This window comes from Arvicanthis niloticus, chromosome 3 (assembly GCF_011762505.2).
Source record: "Arvicanthis niloticus isolate mArvNil1 chromosome 3, mArvNil1.pat.X, whole genome shotgun sequence".
Lineage (NCBI taxonomy): Eukaryota > Metazoa > Chordata > Mammalia > Rodentia > Muridae > Arvicanthis > Arvicanthis niloticus.
The window spans coordinates 55,713,030-55,722,639 of NC_047660.1; positions in this window are offsets into that span (position 1 = coordinate 55,713,030).

Consider the following 9,610-nt stretch of genomic DNA (forward strand, 5'->3'; position numbering starts at 1 on the left):
AGATAACTCCAGGAGTGAGTCAAGCAAAGCAATGTCCCGAGAGACTATAACCAAAGTCTCTAGACACACCATGAAGTCATAGACCACGTAGAGGGCATAATGTGTGCAGAGGCAGGAACAGGAAAGAGCCATTGGCCATGAAACTGTGCAGATTGTTCACTGCATTGAACACAATGAAGAAAACAAAGATGGTAAGTGAGCATATGTACTAAGTCCAGCAAGATTCACAGATACCAGTGTGAGACTTACAGTTGATCCTATAGACTTTTATCAGAAAAATGACAAATTAAACTTTGAAGGTGTTTTTTTTTTTCTTCTTTAACGTGTGTGACTTTTTGCCTGCATGTATACATGTGTACCACATATATGCCTAGTGCCTGTGGAAGCCAGAAGAGGCCAGCATAGATCTTGTTTTAGAACCAGAGTTATAGACAGTTGTGATCAGCCATCTGAGTGCTGGCAACTGAACCTGGTGTTCTCTGCAAGAGCAACAAGTGTTATTAATCACTGACACCCCATCACCATCTCTCTCCAGCTGAACTTTGATGTTTCAGACAAATTATTTTGATGAAAGTGTGGAAATCAGAGCAAAGACTGACAGAAAGGGCCTTGGACTGACTAATTAGCTGTAAACAAGAATTTGGGGGTTGGTATTTATTTAGCAGAAATGGGGAAACAAATTTGATTTTTAGTAAAAATCCTACACAGATGAATTTTTCCTAACTCAAACAGAATCAATTTTCATTTTTTAAATTAGCAGAATAGGTGTTGGGAAGCTACAGTAGTGTTTGCCATACATGCATGAAGACCTGTGTTTCCTCCCCAGAACACACATTAAAAAGCCAGCCAGGGTGGTGCACACTTGTAATCCCAGTGCTGAGAAGACAGAGACAGGTGAGCCCCTGAAACTCCTTGGCCAGCTAGCCTCATCTAATCCATGGGCCCCAGGCCATGCCTCATGAAACAAATGAATGGCTGTCTCTGGAGGAAAAGATACTCAGGTTGACCTCACTTCTCTGTACACATTCATGAATGTGTGCACACATGAGCGCATACACACACACTAAAGCTTAAAACTTTAGAACAGTTTCTGCTTTCCTATAGCTCCATCAGTTCTATCTCATGATTTTCTAAACTATACCGCTTAACAGAAGTGCAGTAAAGGGTTTGAAAGTTAGGTAATACAATAAGTCACTCCTTCTGAACAGTCAGCACTATACAATGCATCATTTGGTTCTAAAATGCCAGCAGAATGCCAAGTTTCTGCTAATGTAGTCACACATGATCTTTAGAAAGAAATGTCAACAAAATATGTCTGCCAACCAGTTTGTTTTGTTTTGTTCTTTACCAAGACCTTGTCTACTTAGGCACAGGTAGGAAGATCACCACCAAGTCAACCCCTAATGACTCCTCTGCTGGTGTTTGTACCTTCCCCTTGAGGGTAGCCAGAACCTGTGCCTTGATTCTAGGCAGTAGACCATGGCAAAGATGGTGGGTTATAAATCTGTGCTTTATATTGCATAAGTCTGATGTAACTGAAGGCTTTCTTGGGTGCTCAAGGTAGCAAATGGCCGTGTGGGAGAAGACCCTAAGACTGGGGAGTAGCCTCAGCCAACAGCAAGCAAAAGCCTAGGGGACCTGCAATAACAGAGTCACAAAGAAATGGATTCTGCCCTGGCAATGAAGTCTTCCCCAACAGAACCTGCAAAAGCCTGGCACTTTCATCCTGGTCGTAAGGGTCATTAGGCAGAGGTCCCAGCCACACTCTGCCTAATGACAGTAGGAAAATAGGTGCATTATACTCAGCTACTTGATTTGCAGTAACCTGTTACAAAGCAACTGTAAACACTTTCAAATCAGGGGCTCGAGAAATGATTTGACAGTTAAGAGCACTTGCTGCTTATTCCAGAAGACCAGAGTTCAATTCCCAGACCCACACCCAGAAGACTCAACTGTCTGTAGCTCCATCTATAACTCCAGCTCCATAACACCTCTGGCCTTTACAGGCAATTGCACTCCCATATTCAAGCGTGTGTGTGTGTGTGTGTGTGTGTGTGTGTGTGTGTGTGTGTGTGTGTGTGTTAAAAATAACAAATCCTTCAAAATGCTTCCAAGTCAGAAATATTTTGTGTCTTGCACAAAAAAGTTTTATATTTTTGGAGCATTCTTATTTGGAAGCTTAATCCTTTATCCTTTGATTTTGTTTGCTTTGCTTTTTTTTTTTTTTTTTTTTTTAAATAAAGTCTTAAGGTCTTAAACTTTTGTACCTGAGGATAACCTTGAACTGCTGATTGTCCCACCTCCATCTCCTGAGTGCTGGAATTGTGCCATCACACTCAGTTTATTCAGATTTTATGCTTTCAGATGAGGGCTATTTCACCAGTAAAGCTTGTGAAAATATTAAAGCAAAGCCACCTAAACTCCACATCCAAACACTCTGGTCCCAAATATTTGGGGTAAGACTTGTCAGCTTGTGTTTAGCATGTGTAAGGGATGAACATAAAGGGCAGGTCCCAGGCACCTTCTCACCTCTCACTGGGTATGTGGAGCTGTACAACAGCTAAATTTATTTGCACTATGTTTCTAGTTGGCTCAAATACTTCCTTGCCTCTTTTGTTGCTCCAGTGGTCTGACTCCTCCAGCTGCTGGCAAAACTTTGAGTGGGAACTAAGCTAGAAAAAAAACAAGGAGCCATTGTTGTGTTGAGGTGTGCTTTGTGTGGGGTCAGTGCAACAGCAGTGGCATCTGAGAAGCAGAAGAGGCAGGTGGCAGGTGCCAAGAGGCACATGGAGACTTATCTAATATTCATATGGACGCATCACCTTGTATATCCACAGCATCTCGGGGTCTCAATGGATGCTCATGTTGATGCTCTCAGAGCAGGATTTACAAGCCTCAAGGGAATGCTGACTAATAGGAAGGCATTTTAACAGTATGTTCAATGCCCTAGTTCTGGAGAGCTGGGTGGGTTCACAGATGTTTACTGTATTACTCAATATAGTTTCTACCTATAAATATTATAAAGAAACTTTCATATAGTAATGGTACAGAAATCAACATATGACTTTTAGGTTCAGCCTAAATATTTTTTTTTAATTCTGTGTATATGTTTGTGTGTGGGTATATGTTATTCCTGGAATACCCATGGAGGCCAGATGGAGACATCTGATCCTCTGGACCTGGAGTTATAGGCAGCTCTGAGCTGCTTGTTGTGGGTACTGGGAACTGAGCTTGGATTACCTGCAAGAACAGTGTGTGTTTATAAGCTTCTGAGTCATCTCTTCTTAAGCTCTTTTTAAAAAAAGATTTATTTCTTTTATTTATATGAATACACTCTAACTATCTTCAGACACACCAGAAGAGGGCATCGGATCCCGGTACAGATGGTTATGAGCCACCATGTGGTGCTCGGAATTGAACTCAAGACCTCTGGAAGAGCAGTCAGTGCTCTTAACCCCTGAGCCATCTCTCCAGGCCATGTTTGTAAGCTCTTATTATTAAGTATTTGTCTACTCTAGGACTGTTATGTACAAGAGAAAGATACCATTTGAAGGGGATTGCCAGTTCTACCCAAACTCTGCAACACAATAGATCCCATGTCCTTGGCTCTTCGCTCTTCTCTCTCTCTCTCTCTCTCTCTCTCTCTCTCTCTCTCTCTCTCCTTTTATTTTTTTTTTCAGCATAAGTACAGTGAGAAAAAGGCAGAGAGCAAAATAAACCAGGATGAAAATCAAGACAAGGAAAACCCAGCTGAGAAAATTCTTGCCTATATACTAAACAAGAAGGTTGGAAATGTAGCTCAATTGATAGAGTGCCTGCCTAGCATGCATGAAACTGTGGATTCAATCCCAGAACTGCAGAAGCCTAGAGTAGTCATGGGAACGTGTAAATCAATCACTTGGGAGATGAAAGCAGGAGGGTCAGCAGTTCAAAATTATTCTTGAATACATAAGGAGTTTAAGGTCAGTCTGGGCTACATGAGGACCATGTTAAGAAAAAAAAAAGCTAAACAAAGTTCCATCTTGGTAGAGAGAGAAGAGAAAAAAATGCAGTCTCATTCATAACAGAGACAGAATAACTATAAACTCTAAGGCTGGCAAAATGGTTCAGAGGCTAGAGGCACTTGAATGCTTGTAGGATTCCCTGAGTTTGAGCCCCAGATCCCACAAAGTGGCTGCAGAGAAGAGACTCCTGAAATTTATCCTTGATCTCCCCCGTACTCACACACATATACACACTAAAGAAAATAAAACTTAAAAGGAAATCACAAAGCCCATTCACAGATAGGCACAGTGAGGGGCTGAGTCTACACAGAACTAGCAGTTAGGACTCACCCAGCAGGTCTTTTTAACATTAGACATAGTGGCACTGACTATCAGGGATAGCCATCATCAATCACACATTCTGCTAAACAGCACAGAGCTTCTTTATTTCCTCATTCTCAACCAGCAGCACCAGGGCAGTCATTGCTAGATAAACTGCAGTAGCAGGATATAAGACCCAGCTCTGCCTTCTAGAGACTCTCAGATCAGACAGGAAACAGAAAGGAGGCACCAAGCAAAACTTGTCATCACAGATATCACCAAACACTGGTGGACAAACATCTGACCTATATAGGCAGACATGTGTAAGTATGTGTGGACATGAAAACCTTCCAGCATCCTTGCAGACCCAGTCCCACCATGCCCCAAAGTCTTACAGGATAGCTTGCCTCCTCACCTCATGGCCCTAGAAGCAAATACAGTTGACTCTTGGTTTGAACATTTTCTCATTGTTTCTTTTTGCAGAACACTGTTACAGTCACTAACAGCACTCTCAGCTAGACCGAGCACACACTCTTACATTAGCAAGCTCTATCTCCAGTTTTCTGTGCCCCTCTTTGTCGACGCTGTTTGCCTTTGTTTCCACAACCCGATATTAGATTGATAGTTTTGATGCTTTTTCAGGAGTAATCCCTAAATCCTCTTCTTGATCTGTGTGCTAGAGGATTATCTGCTGCCCAGACACATCACTGGCCTGGCCTTCTTGCTCTGCAATTAATTATTAGTCTTTCTACAATAAATTACACTTGCCATCTGCTGATACAATCGCAGAAGTCCAAAAGCCCTTTCTATGGCTTTTACGATGTATCTGTGGTCTGTTCTGCTTCCTATCAGCTGAACCAGTTGCGAAATGGGAGGTTTGGTTTCTAATTTCTCCTCTCTGTTCTGTAGTGGAGCTTGTATGTGGTTTCCTATAAAATAGATTCATAAATGAGTGTCTGAACTTCATCTATGAGCTTGAGTATGCAAGACCAAAGTCAATATAGTTGAGCTTCCATGAAAGAATAAATGGTTCCAGGCCAGCCAGGGCTACATGGCTTGACCTTGTATCAAAAAGCCAGAATATATCAAGAACAGCCTGGTGTACACAGAGCGTTTCAGGCCAGCCAGAGCAACATAGTGAGACCCTGTCTCAAGGGGGAGGGGCAAAATGTTAATAACAATAAAATGAATAAATGAGAAATGAATTAGGTTATTTTAAATAACTCTGCAGTAAGTTATGAAATAACTTTAAATTTTAAAAGTGACGTACTTCTATGCTTACATGGTCCTTCCCTCTGTTTTGTCTTTTGGGTTGGGTTTTGGTTTGGGATTTTTTGGGGGGGGGGAGTCGTTTAGTTTGATATTTTGACGTATTTTTGGATTGCTTAGAACTCAGAGAAATCTATTTGCCTTTGCCTCCCAAAGGCTGGGATTAAAGCCATGCACCACCACACCTGGCTTGTTGTCTTCCCTCTGCACAATCTATCTAATCCCATAAGGACACCAGTCATGTTGGATTAGGGCCACCTACCCTAATGACCCCACTTAACCTTATTTAGCTCTTCAGTGTTGCCATCTCCAATTAGAGTCATCAGAAATACTGAGAATTAAGACTAGAATATATGAATCTGAGGAGACATAATTCAACCCAGAACAACCTAGAATGGAATGCTTCTGTCTGGGAGTCAGTCAGTTGTCCACACAAAGATAGGTCCTTATTCTGGTGTTAGGATCTCAGACTCCTTTGGGCCCACCTAGGACACATCTGCAAAGTTTGGGCCTCTGGTACTTATGATATCACATCCCAAGCCCACCACCATTGTGCACAACATCCCATTACCCTGTCTTCCAGAGTAATAAAGAGGCATCTGTTTTTCCAATACCCTGAGTCTCTGTACCTTTTATCCAAGTGAGAATTTTTTCATCTGGGTTTAGGGGATGATCATTGCCTCAAACCCTATAGTCCTTAGTAGATTAGGGTTTCAAGACACATGCCTAAAGATAGATTCTTCTGATGTCCTGTCGTCAAGAAACACCTGCTTCAAATGAGACATAACCATGTAGGGGGAAAGTAGTGATTCAAACTACTGTGAAGTTACATTCTTATTTTATGTGTGTGAGTGTTTTGCCTGCATATATTTAAATGCAATGCATGTGTGCTTGGCGTTTGCAGAGCTAAGAAGAAGACCTCTGGAACTGGAGTTACAGCTGGTTGGGAGCTGTCATGTGAGGGTTGGGAACTGAACTCAGGACCTCTAAAAGAGCAGCCAGTGCTCTTAACCAGTGAGCCATCTCTCCAGACCCCTTCCCCTTCTAAAATAGAAAATCATTTTTAAATACAAACATTCTATGCTTGGAGAGATAGCTCTGAAGTTGTGGCTAAAAGCATGTGTACTGCTCTTGCAGAGAGCCCAGTTCAATTCCCAATACCCTCACCAGGCTGTTCACAACCACAGATAACTCCAGCTCTTCTGAACTCTGTGGGTACCTGGATTCACATGTGCACATACTCACACATAGAAGCACACCCTAGTCCTGCCTCATAGCCCTATGTCTGCCAGCTAGGCTCATATGCCAAAGGTTCTGTAATATCCCAGAGCAATCCACTAGCTGGGGACAAAGTACTCAAATGCAAGAGCCTATAGAGAACATTTCACATTCCAACCACAACACATGAAATTCTGACAGAATTCTGCAGAATTTTGTACCATGGAGTTGGTTAATGCCCTCTTGAGCCAGGCTTGCATTATACTTTCAAGCCCCAGGTAATGGTGATGGAAAAATTGCTAAGCTCCTGAGCCAGCGTAGGCAGGTAGCAGCAACAAGTTTGAAACCACCTTACCTCTTCCTGGGGTGGTTAGGAAAGGGGCCTTGGGGATCAGAAAGAGTTCCTGGGAAGCACTATCTCCTGCCTCTAGACACCCCAGTTCCATGGGTAGTTACAGACCAAGAATCCTGGAGACAAGCAACCAGAATCTACTCCCACATTAGCTGTGTGAATTTGGACAAGTTCCTTAGCCTCTCTTGGCTGCATTTTCCTTGAGCATCAAATGATAAAAACAAACTAGCACACAGTGTATACTGTGGGGAACATTTAGTGAGTTGATAGATGCCACATTTTAGAACATAGGAAGCAGGCAAGAAGTATTAGATGGTGTTGGGATAATGGCTCAGTATCTGTCATGCAAACATAGAGAACCGAGTTTGATCCTCAGCATGGCATGGTACAGCAAGGCAGCGTGTATCTGTAACCTCAGACTGGAGACAGGTGGATCTCAGGGCCTTGCTGGTCAGCCAGTCTGGCCACAAAAACAGCAAGCCCAAGGTTCAGTGAAAGACTCTGTCTCAAAATGGAAGGTGGAGCGCAATAGATGAAGATACCCAGTGCTGACCCCTGACCTCTATAGTCTAGCTCACTTGTACAAACACACTTATGTGTACACACACATACATATGCACACATGCTACATGATCAGTGGCATGGGCCAATTACTAGAAGAGAAAAAGACATGGATTATAGCAAGGAAGATAATCCAGAAAGTGGTTGTAGTGTGCCAACATTTAAATGATTGCCAAGATTCTGTGATGAGCAGATTGAATTACTTTGAAGTAGCTACTTCCAGAGAGGACTTTGCTGAGAGAGAGGACTTAGTGGCCCTCTTTTTCTGGAAGCTCTCTCACCCCCAAACTCACAGGGCTTTATCTTGGAAATCAAGAAAAAGCAGTCACTTGCTAGGGAGAGGGTAGCTCTAATGCAGAATCACAGAATCTTGGGAGTGAGCATTGGACAGGGGACTTCTGAGACTCACTCTCCATTGGTCCTCTCTCCTTGTTTCACAGACACATCCTCATGGAGGAAGTGTGTCCTATGTCATCCCCAAGCTTCACATCTTACAGTTTGGGGCCCCAGAGAAATGTTAATTGGTCTCTTTTAAAGGAGGTTAAAACTCCTGAGAACTATGCACCCCACCCCCAACCCTGCTTCCCTATCTTAGACGAATCAGTTATTGTGGAGGCAGAGGTGAGACTGAGAGAAGTTAGAACATTGTATGGTAGGTACTAAAAAGGTTAGGCTCTGGAGAGAAGGCTGAGAATCCCAAAGCTTAGAGAACAAACTAGTTTATCATTTATACCTGTGGTGGGGTACAACTGATAAGAACATTGTACAATTTATTTATTTATTTACTTATTTATTTCATTTCAGTTATATAAGACAAGGTTTCACATAACCCAAGCTAGTCTAGAAATAAATATGTAGCTGAGGCTGGCCTTGAACTCCTGATCCTCTGTCAGGGTTAGGGTAAGAACAAGAGTGGTGGTAAGAACCGTTGTGGGCAACCTTCAACTGTGAAAATGTAAAATAGGAATCTAATGAAATATTCTGTGGCTACTTTGATGGATTTAAGAAAACTGGGGCTGGAGAGATGGCTCTATCAGTAAAGTGCTCGCCACACCAATGTGAGGACTTGAGTTTGATTCCCCAGAACCCACGTGAAATTTGGGGTTGGCTATACCTGCATAATCTTGGAGCTGGGCAGGTAGAGGCAGGAGGATCCCTGGAGCTTGCTGGTCCACCAGCCTTGATGAATTGGTGAGCTCCAGGTTCAGTGAGAGATGTATCAAAAACTGGGGGCAAGAACAGCTGAGGAAGACACCCAATGTCAACCTGTGGCCTCCGCCTCCACACATGTATGTACACACACACACACACACACACACACAGAGAGAGAGAGAGAGAGAGAGAGAGAGAGAGAGAGAGAGAGAGAGAGAGAGAAACTGTGTCTATATAGTAACCTAGAACTTTGCTGTTAACTTCCACATTATTTTTGTGACTGTTAAGCATGAATTGACATACAACTACAGGCTCTCTAGGATATCTTAAGAAAATTTTAAAGGCATTTTTTTAAAAGCCCACTAGTTTCAGTTTCACAAAAAGGATTCCTTCTAGCCTCAGGTTTTAGCATCTTATTATTTTATGTTTTCAAGGCACTTCAAAATTTTAAGATCGCAAAATTCTCATCAGTGTTATCCCTGTTCACACTTAAAAACCTTATGAGTTTAAATCATCCGGAATTTAGTAGTCTGTGGTTCAGCTAATACTTTTTAAGAACCTGTGATGATTAAGACTACTTAAAAAGAAGTGTTTTGTTTAAAAATGTATTAGCGTTTTATTAAACATTCTGTCTTCTCTAGCAGAGATCTGCTAAGGAGGAAATATCTGATTTCCTGCAGCATATACCCACTTCACCGGGTTTTATCGTTTCTTCTTTCCCTGATTTAACAGTTCAACACAATGCTACATAATG